Here is a 14,695-nt window from a genome sequence, read left to right as displayed (position 1 = left end):
AGACTTCCTTCAGACCTGCGTAGGAGGAACCTTGGGGAGGGTTCTAAAGAGGAGAGAACCTTTTGGTGTGGTCCTTCCCACTCATTACCTGATCAGGTAATGATTTATTTATGGATTGATTGCTTAGTGTGTGTTGGCAACTGTGCCAGTGTTCTGCATACATTATATCTAATCCATGAGTTACTTCTGACTGATTCCATACATTCCAAGTCATTTGGCTAGTGAGTGGCAGAAAGAAGTTTCAATCCCATTTCTTTTATTAGTTAGTGTTATGAGCAATGTAGTTTGGTTCTTTCATCTTTAAGTAGTTAACAAGGTGCTGTTGAAATTGAGGGAGCCTTGAAATCTTCCATTCCATGCTTTTGTTTTGATGATCTACAATACTGGAAGAGTCTGTACCAAATACATTTTAATGCCCCACTTCTTAGCCAGGCTCCTGATTCTACTCTGCCATTAGTTTCAAACCCCTCCCCCCAACAAGCTACTTCAGGTTAAGATAAGCATATTCGTGTCTAATTTCTCTGTGACAGCGAGCCCAGGGATGCTGAGTCTCTCACCTTTGAAATGACCTCTGTAGACATAGCTCCTTAGAAAAGCGTGAATGCATGCATGTGCTTGCTTCCAAAGCTGCTTTGGTCTGGATCCCGGCTTCCGCCTTTAGTAGTTCTATGATCTTCAAGAGGCTGCTGTCTTCATCCTTTGGTTTTCTCATCGAGACATAGGAAACCAAATGATGCTTACTTCACAGTACTACTGAGAGAATTAAGTGGACCGATGTGTGTAGTGCTTAAGGACAGCTCAGTACATTCTAGACTTTGTAAATGGACTGCTTATTATAATTGCCATGCTCTTCCTCAGGAATGAACGGGGAGAGAATTGAATGGGACCAGCTGTTCTGTAAAGGGGAAAGGATAGAGACCCAACAAGCCTGGCTTCTTGTTTACACTTTCTGTGTGTATTAGATTCCCAGCATTGCCATAGAAAAAGATAGTACTGTCTGAGTGGCTAAAGTGCCAGGGAATTATTGTCACATAGATCTGAAGTCTGGAGCCTAAGGTCAAGGTCTTAGCAAGCTTGGTTTCTTCTGAGGTTGGTCTTATTAGCTTGGAGATGGTCATGTTTTCCATGTGCCTTCATGTGATTGCCTTTGCATATATTGTATCCTAATTCACTCTTCTTGTATGGTCAGGAGTGAAATTGAATTAGAGCCCACCCTGACCATATTTTACTATTCTTATGTAAAAGAAACCATATAAACAAATACAGTTCCATTTTGAAACACTGGAGTTTAAGATTTCAGTATACGGAGGGATAGAGGCAGGGCATTCTTCTGCCCACAACCCTGTGTGATTCTGAGCAAACCATTTCCCCTTTCTGTTAAATGTTGATTGCTTGGAAGCTGAGGTTTTTAATGGTTCCTCTTAGTTTTGACCATGTAACTTTCCTAAGCAAGAGTATACATTTTGTCTCTCTAACACCCTTACATAGATAGCACTATCCTCACCCTCCAAGTGCACAAGTGCGCGTTAACTTTCTCCTACATACCAGGCGTTGCTCAGCATTGGGAAAGAGCATTTGAGCAAGGAAAGGCCTGCTCTCTTGATCCCCATGGCTTACTGTCTAGCACAAAGAGAAAGACTCTATAACCAACTCACCAGGACTCCCCAATTACAGTTGGTGTAGTTGCTGAGTAGATCATTACTTTTCTTCATGGCCATGGGCTATTGGTGAACATCCATGTTTCCCCCCTCCCTCTATCATGCCTTGTACATCTGACAAGCGTTGGAAGATAACAAGAAGTGTTCAAACATATAAACAAACAACCACATGTAAAAAGTGGTCTGTAAGGGTGACATCAAAGGTGGCTCAGATCCACAAATCATACTAAGTGCTGATTTCACAATGTTGAGAAATTATTTGAATTAAGAATTCATATTAGGATTTTGTACTGGCTGATTTTGTGTGCCAACTTGACAAGCCAGAGTCAATTAGTGATCAATGGGGGAAGGCCCAGTCAATAGGGGGTGGTGCCAGCCCTGGACAGGTGGTCTTGGTTCTATAAAAATGCAGGCAAAGCAAACCAGTAAGAAACACTCTTTCATGGCCTCGGCATCAGCTCCTGCCTCCAGGCTTCTGCCCTACTTGAGTTTCTGTCCTGACTTCCTTTGGTGATGAACAGCAATGTGGAAGTGTAAGCCAAATAAACTGTTCCCTCCCCAACTTGCTTTTTTGTCATTGTCGCTTTCTTAGAGATCCTGGAATCTTGGATCAAGAGGATAGGATGCCCCATCAAATATACCAATAGCACCCTCTAGTACTTCTATAGCACCCTCTAATACTTCTTTTACAGCATCCATGGAACATTATGGCTACATTGAGTTCACATTTAGAACATCCCATCTTTCCTGAAGAAGAGGAACATGAAAATGTAGATTCCAAAAATAAGAATGTAGAAATAAAAAATATAAAGTTGTAAGCCTCGGAGAATGAGAACAGACTGTTGGCAGCTTTCTCAACAGCTTAAGGATTAACTATTAACAGTGGGTTACTCCGCTTTACAGCCCATAGCTCTATTTACAAGGCTGAAGCATCTCTCTGCAAACTGAGAGCCTAACACCCCTGGCCATCCTTGATTAACAACAGATATGAGCTGAGTTAACTTTTAGGAGACAGGGTTACATATTTTCCCTGCTATGTGAAACTGGCAGCGTCAAAGGGGAGAGCACATGGCTTCGGTAAACACTAGCTGGAAGTACTAAGGAAGACAATAGATTAAGTACAAACACTAGTTTAACTGAAAAACTCTGTTCAAGGAGATTGTAAAGTAAGGCAATCTGTATCTGAGTTTTACTTCGAGATTGTAAAACATCCTTTGTTCAGACCTAATGCCTGCTTCTCCTAGTATAAAAAGGTGGTTTCAAAAACCAGTCTTTGCCATAGCCTTACAAAATCCATCTCTAGCTGTAGTCTCAGCTAGCTGATAAGCTTTTTGTGCCCCATGGAGAGTTTTTTTAAAATTTTTTAAATTTTTTTTCCTGGAATCTGGTTTCTGGAATAAAGTTTGCTTCTGGTTTATTAGACTTTGGTGGTCTGTCCCATTTTTACGCGACCCCCCTGAACCTAACATTTCCTACACAGCATGAGCAGTTTCGTGAAAAAAGGACCTGAGTTGTCTCAATATAAACTTATTCCCAATATACATCACATTACAGGGCCCATGGGAGCTGCTCAACCTTCAGCTGTTGAGTGCAAAATCAGATAGCAGTCATTTTCATTTATATCTCTGGCAGCTAGCACAATTACCAAGTACTCAAAATCATTGATCTACATTAAAGAACCCTTTGTTCAGTTTGTAAACTACTTGACTGCCACTTGGGTTTAGGCTCCAACAAGACTGTGGAACAGGCAGAGCAGAGATCAGCCTTCCCCCCATAGACTTAGAGTTGTTATGCCTCAGAAGGATAATCAGTTATCCAAGAGCATCAAGCAAGATAATATCAAAAAGCTAAGGCCAAAAATACTGTGGAGGCCCAAAAATGCGAGCCTATTTCCACCTTGTCTGAAGGTCAGAGTTTGAGGTTGCTCAAAATTGTTGACAACAACCAGGGCTATCCATCCTGACCCAGGATGTGGTTACTTGGTTCTTTTGACTTTAAGATGGCCCGTACAGGTAGATCCACTCCACCCTGACAGATGGTCAGGCTGTGCAAGCACACTTCTGCTCCTTTTTTTGAAAAAGGAGTTTTGACCTTGGGAGTGGCTGGCTTCAGGATTTAGTCTAGGGTGGGTTCACTGCCTAAACGACAGAATGCTAATGAGTTGATACCTCAAAGTACTGAAGTAACTGTTCTAATTGTCCTTTGTATCATGTTAAAGCAGTCTTTTGTCTTTTTCCCCCTGTGGTATTGGGGTATTTTATGGAAAATTAACCGCAGTGGATTTCAGTATTCACTGGAACTCCCTCTAGATACTATCCTATGTTTTCTGCTTTATTATTTTCATTCGCATCTTCATCCTCTTTACAATTTTTCTGGTCCCCATGCCCCTACCCTGATAAGTGGTATTTCTGTCAGAGCTGGTCTCCGACAGAATACCCAACGTCTTGAGCAGCACAGTTTCCCGCTTGTGGCTTTGGCAGCACAATCACTGGGGAGAATTAAATTCAGAATCCAGGAATTAGCTCCAAGTTCAGAGCCTTTCAGAACTTTATCCAGGTGCTTTGAGCGACATTCTCAAGCTTCCAGTTTCTCTGGAGAAGGAAGGTGAGACATGGGTGACTGAGCCTACTCTTGGCTTCACTCTTGAAAAGCCATACAACTCTGGGTTTCTATGTTCTAATTTGTAAGGTGGGAATGTCAATAGGACCCACTTCACAGAGGATAAAATGAAGACAATATACTTTCTCTTAGAACACGGGGAGCAGCTCTGGCTTTGTAGCATCTCATAAGCCATGACACACTGCTTGCCCATCCCTGAATCTACTATGTATCTTTATTCAGACTCTTCAAAGAGAGAAGGGACTTTGTAGTTATTCATTCAGTGGCTTCCGAGTTCTCCAGTTACTTAGCCATCTTGTCTACACAGCTGTGCTCGGGTAGCTTGTTTCTGCTAGGATCTCCCAGGGCTTTAGGTAGGAACAATTTCCATAAAAAGGAACCTACAGCATAAGAAATTCCAAGTCTTAAAAAGTCACCCCCCACTCATATCTAAACACATTCAGGATCATTTATCAATGTACTAGGGCCACCAGAGGAAAAAAAAATACAACAGGTGACTTAAAAGAAAATATAATCATTTCCTCATAGTTCTATAGGCTCGAAGCCCTAAACTAAAATGTGAAAAGGGCTATGGTCTCCTGAAGCTCTAGGGCAGGAGCCCCCTTGGTCCTTGCTCCTGTCTGGTGGTCACTAGCAATCCTTGCATACTATGTCTGTAGGTGTATCCTTTCAATTGCTACTTCTCCCATGTCATTTACCCAGGGTTCCTGTCTCTGCACTCTTCTTCCCTTCTGGCAAGGGCAGGGGTCACGGGTGTAAATTCCACACTTACCCAATGTGAACTCGTCTTTACTTGATTATTTCTATAAAACCCCATTTCCAAATATAGTCACAGGTGCCAGGACTTAAGCCTTGAACATCTGTGTTTGAAGGGCACAATTCAACCCACATCAGAAAGTGAGGAAAGGAAGTGAGATCTCACCCAATTCATACCCATCTGAGAGGTTCTGAAAGAGCATCATGTTTGAGGATGAAGTAGAGAGAAATGAGCTGGAAGTCAGACTGGGATGAGAATCGCTTTCTAGAGACAGAGGCCGAGAGAATGAGATCATGAGGGGCTCTGGAGACCTGAGAGTCAGTAAAGACCACTGGGATCCTGGTGGTGGGGGTTGGAGGGGGACGAAACAAAAATGTTAGGAAATTGAGAGAAAATGGATTATTGATCAAGTATATACTATATGAGTCACAAGAACCCAGAGTAACTATCTCACCCTGTGCCGGAGAATGGAGAAATAGTAAGTACTCAGGGAAGAGAGCAAAATGAGAAGGGAAGAATGAGCAAGTCACGGAGAGGGAAAGAAAGACTGAAAGGGAGGAAGAGTAAGCTGGGGCCTGGATGGCCATTGCCTCTGCCCCATAGCTCGGCACTCTGGCAATGTGCTTATCCCACTGTATTATGTCTGTCATTGCCTCCAATGCATGACTGGGAAAGCCTAGGTCTTATAAATGTTTGCTGGGTGAAGCGGATAAAACTGGTCAGGAACTCTATCCTAAAGACATGGTTGAAGAGGCACAGTGGGCAAAGAGAAGCTAGGAGTTAACCCAGAACTCCCAACTCAGATAGTCACATGACTCACTTTCAAATTTGGCGTAGGTCCTTGCCCACTCGGGGCTGAGTCAGGAGAAGAATAGTCCACCTTCCCCTTTCTTCAGGGAGCTGCAGACTTCTGGTGGAAGCCCACTGTTCAGGTGCCAGCACCAGTCACGTGAAGAACTCAAATGTCTGGAAGCGTCACACGGCAGAACCATGAAGAGGTCACATGACTAGTATGTTTCCAGGGTAGAACAGAAAGGTTGTGTCACAGGGTTACCTGAACAGAGGGTACTAGAGGCCAGTCTTCAAGCTGTTATCAGAGCTGGGCCACCTCACAGAACCACAGAGTGCCTTTTCTTAGGTCATTTCCTTCTCAATTAGAGATGCAGCAAGATGCAGCAATTATGCCCGGTGATGGAGGTGTGTGAGGCAGGTGAAGGAACACTGGGCAAGATGCCTGATGTCCTTTAAGTATACACAGCCATTAGTGACACACAGTCTCAGACAAGAGAGTCAGTCTCTAGTCTTGGTTTCCTGTCCTGTAAAATGAATCTGTGGACACAGCACATCTGGGCACACGTTGGAGTGTGGGACCATGGGAAATCTGCCTGTGTTGCTCATCTTTAGGGGCAGACAAAAAAATTAAATAAATAAATAAAAAGGGATTATCCGCTACAAGGCCAAGATGATCTCAGCCCCAAACACCTGTGGAGACCTATGTGGGATTGTCCTCTGTGAAGGACAAGCTGGAGTCCTGCCTCTGAAGAAGGGAAGTCCTTCCATGATGCTACTCTGTGCAAAACCTGGGGCCAGATACCCACGAACAAGGCAGAGGGAGACAGAAGCAAGTACTCACACGACACCCCCTGAAGCCTGGGCATTCTCCCTTCACTTCCTGTAGGTAACTCACTTATCTGATGAGGAAGAATGTTAAAATTGGTAAAAAATATTCCCAAATAAGCATAAGCAGAGTTATCTTAAAATGTTTAAAAATGGAGTATTTTAAGTAATAAACATGAAACTAAGAATTCTGGGAAGTCTGGGGTAGATTAGAACAGTTACAGGCACATAGATGTTTACAAAAATCATCGACACAAAATGGATAATTTTTATTTATTTACATGTTTGATTAATTAATTAATTAATTGGGGAGCAATTTACCAGTTGGGATTGATCCAGATTATAAACCAAACTCCAAAAGATTCTTAACTTCAGGGAATGGAGTAGACAGAACACAAGAAGTAATTTCTGAGTCAATGTGATCCCTCAGTGTGCAGTCCTTAATGCCAAGCCTAAAACCTTGAGTTCAATGAAAGAAATGATTCCTGAAAGTTGCTCTCTGGTTTCCAAATGGGTGCTGTGGCACATTCATGCCCCCTGCTCCCCCAAGTTAATCAATCAAGGAATGTTAAAGTAAATCTAAAAAATGAAATAATTTCATAGTCATATGGTCATTAAAAGTCTTGTACCCAGAGCCTACAAGATGGTTGAACAGGTAAGGGAGCTTACTGTGCAAGACTGACATCTTGAGTTCAATCCTGAGTCCATGTAGATGCAGAAAAAAGGAAGCAACTCCACGAAGTTGCACTCTGACCTCTACACAGGTGCGGCAGCACACACACACACACACACACACACACACACACACACACACACCTGTTTGTTAATAATACATCTAAAAATATTCTAAAAGTTCTCTACTCTGTGCATTCTCTGAGCCAGGGTTATTTCTCTCTGTCACAGCCTGTAAAAGCTGTTGGCATTATCTCCAGAACACCTACAGAAACGTGTGTCCGTTCTCTATCATCTGTACTTTCAGTTATTGTAAGTAGAACTCTGAATCCCCGTTGGTTCTGCTTGTCTCCACACACATTGTCAGGGAAGCTTCTGTCTTACAATGAAGACCACTGATACCCGAATGAACGATGGGACATACCACCGCTTTCCAGCGTGTTGTCTTCCTGGTTACACACCTTTCGTCCTTCCAGCCATTCTTCAGTTGCTACAGAGGAAAGTGATGGGGACTGCTGATCTGGGAAACAGATGGAGCTAGCTCTTCTTCGTGGACTCTTTCCCAATAGCTGAGTCCTCTTAGCCAAGTCACACAAGCTTTCACAGGTCTGCTCCAGTTCTCTAAGGTTTTTGAATGAGAGAACCATATAGCATCGTATGGTACCTGGGGATGAGTGATTTGGGGGATAGATGGTGCCAGAATCATAGATACGTTAGTTGAAATTATTACTTTTCAGAAGAATTATGCTTTAAAAAAGCTTGTCATTTGATCTCTCTCTCTCTCTCTCTCTTTCTTTCTCTCTCTCTGGTTTTTCGAGACAAGGTTTCTCTGTAGCTTTAGAGCCTATCCTGGAACTAGCTCTTGTAGACCAGGCTGGCCTTGAACTCACAGAGACCTGCCTGCCTCTGCCTCCCAAGTGCAGGGGTTAAAGGCATGCGCCCCCACTGCCCGGCTTCCACCTTCTCTTCTGAGTCAAGTCTCTTCATTGGCTTGCCTGTCACAGATTAGGCTGAGCTGGCTGGTATGAGCCCCAGTGTCCCCAGCTTCCCAGCACCGATGTTACAAGCATGATCAGTCACGCCTGGCATTTTAATGTAGGGTCTGGAGATCGAAAGGTCTTCCGACTTACACAACAAGCATTGAGCCAACTGATCTATCTTCATAGCCTGTTCTCTATATTTTTAAACTGTGGTATTTTTTATTCCAGAATGTTACTGGAATGTTTCTTCATCAAGAAAAGCAAACCAGAATAACATAGAATGCCTTCATTATCTATTGACAAATTGGAAGGCATTTCTTAGAAAACATGTCCTTGAGGACATGGGGTGTAATTTCAGGTTCTGGGCTGGCTAACACATCAGGTGACCTTAAAAAAATGTGTATGCCAAGCCAGGCGGTGGTGGCATACACCTTTAATCCCAGCACTTGGAGGCAGAGACGGGCGGATCTCTGTGACTTTGAGGCCCACCTGGTCCAGGACAGACTTCAAAGCTACACAGAGAAACCCTGTTTTGGAAAAAAAAAAGGTGTATGCCTATGTTGATCTTTATTTCCTGGATAATCTAGAGTCAAGGAAGTCACGTACTCCGTTCATCCTACTTCTCCCACTTCCGTCCCCCCATCCCTGTCCTTCACTACCAAGTGAGTGCACTTCCTCTCCAAGTTACCTGTGCATCCCAGGGGGGGTCACTGCTTTCTTTATGCGCCCCTTTGGATTCGGTGTACCTCTTTAGTATTGTGTCATTGCACAAGAGCCTTCACTTTGAGGAGAATACCCACCCACTTCCTTCAGGACCAAGAATCTTCCTGGTGGGCTAGCATGTTAGTTTGCTGCTCTGTTGTTGCAGTAAGCACTGTGAACGTAAAGCAACTTGGGAAATAAAAGGTTTTATTTTGTCTTATAACTTATAGTTCATCATGAAGAGAAGTCTGAGTGGGAGCAAGAGACAAGGACTAAAGCAGACACCATGGAGGAATGCTGCTTACTGGCATGCTTCCCAGGGCATACTCAGACTTCTTTACACAACCCATGACCAGCAGACCAGGAATGACCACCCACAGTGGGCTGGGCCCTCACACATCAATCATCAGTAAAAAAGAAAATGCCATATAGATTTGACAACAGGCTAATCTGTAGAGGCCAATGATAAAGGGATTTTTTTTTCTCTATTGAGGTCCCTCTTTCCTAGATTATTCCCAGTTCGGTCAAGTTGACAAAGGACAGACCAGCACAACAGGACATCCACTGCTAAAACTAGGACGACTCATCTTCTGTTTCTTTGTCCTGTCCTGACAGTCACTGGGGAGATGGGCTCCTGCCCTACTCAACCTGGCATTTGTGCTTTCCCAGTTCATGCACAGATATAAGCTTAATTGTCTTTGGAGTTGCGGAAGTCAGAAAATGGTGTCTCCATTCAAATTCAAAAAGACAGATGCCTAAGAAGTCATGTGGACAGAGCTAGACGTTCTGGCTTTACTCCCGACAAAAGCTGATAAAGTTAGAAAAGGGGCTTGGGTCTTCTTGTCAACGACTTAATATCTCACCTCTTCAATGCCAAGTTTAGCCCATTGCAGTTCTTGCTGCTTCTGGACTGCTGTCAGCGTCCCATCACCTTCCTGGAATGCAGAGAAAGAGATGCTCCATGGAGACAGACAAATCCGAAATGCAAGAGGGAGAGCCTGGATGAGGTATGCAACACTTGCCTCCTAAACTCTCTCATTGGGTGAGCCACTTTTACATTTGAGATGAGGCGAGAGAAAGGATGCAGGAGAAAGAGACAGAAATTAGGGAGGAGTGTCACTCCAGGCTTTTTTCCCAAGAAAGTATGAAGCCAAGGAGGGGAGCCTTACCAGAATGGCTGGAGTGAATGAATGCATCGGTCAACAACACCAACCCTGCAGCGACCATCTGCTGGGCAGACTGGAGACTGCCCGCTGTACCCATCATCATTTGCGTGTCTCCAAATGGGACAGCAGCAGCCACTTGCTCTGTCCCGCCTGGCATGGCCTTCCATCGCTGTCCCAGTGCCACACTGAGAAAGTCACTGTTGTTGTTTGTCAGGACTTTGCAGATACTGAAATAAATTGTTCAATTTCAAAAATTGTGTTAGCTGAGGCTGGAGGGGTTTGGTCTTGTTGGGGTGGTGAGTAAAGGTGCATAAAGTTTTGCCTCGATTGAGTTTCCTGGGGGTTTCTCCTGCGTAGACAACGGTGATCTGAGGTTATTGGAGGCCAGAGAATTGCCTTCACTGAGGACTGTAGCTGCCCTGCTTTCTTTTCTGCATTCAGGTACCCAGCTCAAGAGGAACCTTGTTTTCCCATCAGTGATCAGCAGGACAGGGAGGGGTAAAGAAGCCAGGCTCTCATAATTACAGGCTTTAGATTAACTTGATCCGGCAGGTGTTTCAGGAAGCCTAGACATGAGATACAGCCTGTCTCTGATGAGGAGTGTGGTTCATCAGCCTAGAGTAAGTAAAGATAAAGGCCAAGAGGAGGGGGTATTTACTTGTTATCTGAGGCAGGTCACTCTGTGTGGCCTAGACTGACCTCGGATGAGCTTGGGATCTGCCTGAGTACTTGAGTTGTAGGTGTCACCACTACATGGCTTAATAGAAAATTTGATCTTGCGTTAGTTCCTTATACTCCATCTAACGTAGGTCTTCTGAGTCTTGGGCTCTTCATCTGTGCAATAAGGTGAAGAGGGTTAAACCCCTACCTGAACCTCTCCCTCCACAAATCATCAGACACCAGGCACCTCTACCCTGGTGGACACTCCATTGGGTGAAGTGATTTTGTATAGGATTCCATGTCCTCCGTGTCTTCCTGCAGCAGATGTTGTATTCTGAGTGTGGCTTATGAAGAATATTAGCAAAGCACAGTGATACACGACTTGAGATTTAATATTTGTACCATGGTTACCGGTGATGGGCATCTTCTGGAACCTGGTATTAGGCACTCGAAACTTTTCCAAATTATGTTCCAGGGTCTCACCAGAACACATGCATCCGGGGAGATCTTTTTGTGAGGAGTTTCACTTCTCATAATGGTTTTCTGTTCTAACTTGGACTTCAAAACCAAGGAACTGATATTGGGATGGTTTTTTATCGCTGGTTTGGTGGCCTTGGACTCTGTCTGTGTACTGACTTTATACCATCCCAAACGTGCAATTCCTTGCCAGTTTTTTTCTTCCTGGAAGGGAAAAACCCTGAAGCCCCAGCACCTTCCAAAACCAAAATAAACAAGCAAAGAAAGTCTCTGCTTTGATGCAGTGACAAAGCTTTCTCGTAGGAAAGTGCTATCAGCTCAAAATGTTATCATTGTATTTATGAGCTGAAAGAAGTGCCAGGCAAAACAGTGGACTGACAGGAGGGGGACCAAGTGGGTCAATTATTATTTAGTATCTAGGCACAGACACACTTTGTATGGTACGGTATTCATATGCTCTAGAATAAGTTTAGCATATCTGCTCATAATAGGGACCTTTCTCGTTGGCATTAGAATGTGCATAAAAATATATTATTGTTGTATCATGTATGTGTATGCATGTGTGTATAGGTTTGCTTGTGTGTGTATTTTGCTTTGGAAGGTTGGGAAGAGACAGGAAGTAACCACTTAATGCGTGTGTTAGTTCCGTGGTCTCTGTAACAGTTACCACACACTTGATATATGGATGGCTTTTATATTTACTGTGTCTCATTACTATGACCAAATATCTGACAAAAAGCCGCAAATGTTTGTCTGAGCTTGCAGATTGAGGACACAGTCCATCATGGTGGGAAAGCATGGAGGTCAGAGCGAGATGTGAGATGAATGCTGGTGTTTGGTTGGCTGGCTCCTGTCTGGCTTCTTGTGCAGACCTGGGCCCCTGCCTGCGGGGATGGTGCCACTGACATTCAGGTTGGGTCTCCCTCAGTTAAGTGTCTCTGAAAATGCCTTCATAGATGTGCCCAGGGATCGCCAAGGGGATTTCAGATCCAGTCAAGTTGACAGAGGAAATTAATCACCATAGCTGATTAAATAATTGAAAATAACAGAAATTTCTTCTTCTTCTTTTGTAACCTAGAGGGCTGCCCACATCCATGTGTCAAAATCTAGGTATGAACAAGGCACATGCCTTCCGAAGGCTTTGAAAATCTGAGTTTCCAACATTCTTTGTCTGTTCCTTGGCTCAGTGCACACTGATCTCTGTTCCTTACCCAAACTGTCTTCTCCTGTGTGTTAGAATCTCTTTGCCTGCCTTTTACAGGTATGTCCATGACTGAGGTAGGGACCACTCTCTATGATCCAGAATAATATCCCACCACAGCTGCTCCAGTTTAAGCACAGCACAAAGGCGTATCTCCTTCCTTTCCCCTATCAGATAATGTTCACAGGTCTCAGGGTCAGGACTGGAATATCGGTCAGAGGTCACATTTTACTCCAGCCCTTGCTCTGCTGGCCTCCAGTTCCTCCCACAAGCACAGCTCTCTGTGAGCAATGCACAGTAGGAATAGACCCTGGACCGGACATCAGGAACCCTGAGTCTTTAGGTCACCGGCATGGATACCAGTGCTCTCCCTTTTCTGGGCCTCTTGAAGATATTGGTAATTGATCACAGTGACAAATTTTTCCAACCCTCAGGTATTAAACTCAGAACTCTCAACAGGGTCTTCTAGGACGTCAGTCTGAGGCCTATTTGACACCTCTCTTTTGAACTCTGTTTCCTCATCTATAAAATGGGAACAGTCCATGCATATCTACCTCAACATACAGTGTAAGGCTCAAAAATATAGTAAGTTGGGGAAACAGTTTATGAATGCTAGACATTACATAAACAGACAAAGCATTTAGCAATGCTAACTTAAAAATAATATCACCAAAATAACATCACTGGGAATGTGTGCTAATGTCTTGCCTGGATCACAGTAGCCATCTGGTGTATGTTAATTTGAAGACAGGGCTGTACACTTGCCGGGCATCCAGCCACCACCAACTCTGTCTACTCAAATAGTATGAATCCTTCAAGGATAGTAGCTATTCAGCCTACTCTGCAGTCTTCCTAGGTGTGACAGCAAGTTCTTTCTGGACTCTAGCATCACTTTGCATATCTACTTCAAGTTTCCATTGGATAGACCCAGGGACAAGCCCTTCTCTGTCTCTGCAGATGAATACTGTAAACTCCTCTCTAAGTGTCTCATTTTTTTTTTCTTTCCTTCTGCCGGAGTCAGAAAACTGCCCCTCACCATTTGGTGTCTCTAAATGGCTTTGATGGGGCTTTTGCAGAGAACTGGCTTATAGCTCGACCCAACTTGCTATGTGATCCTGACGTGCACTGACATTAAGCTGCTGCTGCTGCTGCTGCTGCTGCTGCTGCTGCTGCTGCTTCTTCTTCTTCTTCTTCTTCTTCTTCTTCTTCTTCTTCTTCTTCTTCTTCTTCTTCTTCTTCTTCTTTTTTGCTATAAAACAAGAAGTGGATAGAACACCTGTCCTTCCTGGCTTCTAGGGATTTTGGCAAACACCAAGAAGGCAAACTTGTCACGTGAGAAACTGTTTCAAATGCTGGTGCGTTCACCGTCTAGTTGAACAATCACGAGAAAGTGGTTGAAACTTGCTGGCTCAGTTGTTGCTCTTTTTTTTGCCTGTGACATTAGAATGTTAATGCCTGGGTTCTAAAATGGTTAGTGGAAGTAGCACATGTCAAATGCTTAGCATAATACCTCCTAATGAATGAGGCTCAGGCTTGTAAGAACTATTACTTTAAAAGGATTACTTCAATCAAAACAGATGATAATGTCAGGCAGGAGGCATAACTAGGCAGGGCAGGAACTGGAATCATACAGGGAAGCCAGGAAGAAGATGAGGGCTTTGAAACCAGGCCTGAGTGTTGTCTAAAGCCTCTTCTCTTAACTGCAAGGCTAAGGTAAGCATAGAAGTCCACGCCATGTGCTGGCCACAGAGTGAGTATTCAGTGCTGTGGAATTCTCTGCTCCTGGGGGAAGAGCAGAAGGATCATTGGGCCCAGTGCTGGGAAGGGCCCAGTGGGAGATTAGAGACCACTTCTTCAGGTTCCAGACTGTCAATGTCTGGGTATCTCTGAGTTAGGAACCAAAAAGGATAAATAAGATTGGGTGTCAAGAGACTGAAATGATGATCTCTGATGAAGTAGCCCTATAGACTGACACTGCAGATAAAGACATGTAAAAGGCTCCGAATAACCCCCCATGTGCTCTAGAGCCTTGCTTTAAATAATCCCTTCCACCCTTACCGCCATGGATTTAAACGCCATCCAGGGAAACAATTCTGTGTCTGTTCACCCTGGCCACACACAAGCTGTGTTCCTGGACCCAGCCTGAGCTAACAGGCCAAACAGTGTTGTAATGTATATAGCTTCTG

Source organism: Myodes glareolus, chromosome 24 (genome assembly GCF_982192425.1).
Source record: "Myodes glareolus chromosome 24, mMyoGla1.1, whole genome shotgun sequence".
In the NCBI taxonomy this organism is placed as follows: Eukaryota; Metazoa; Chordata; class Mammalia; order Rodentia; family Cricetidae; genus Myodes; species Myodes glareolus.
Note: the sequence above shows the minus strand (reverse complement) of the source record.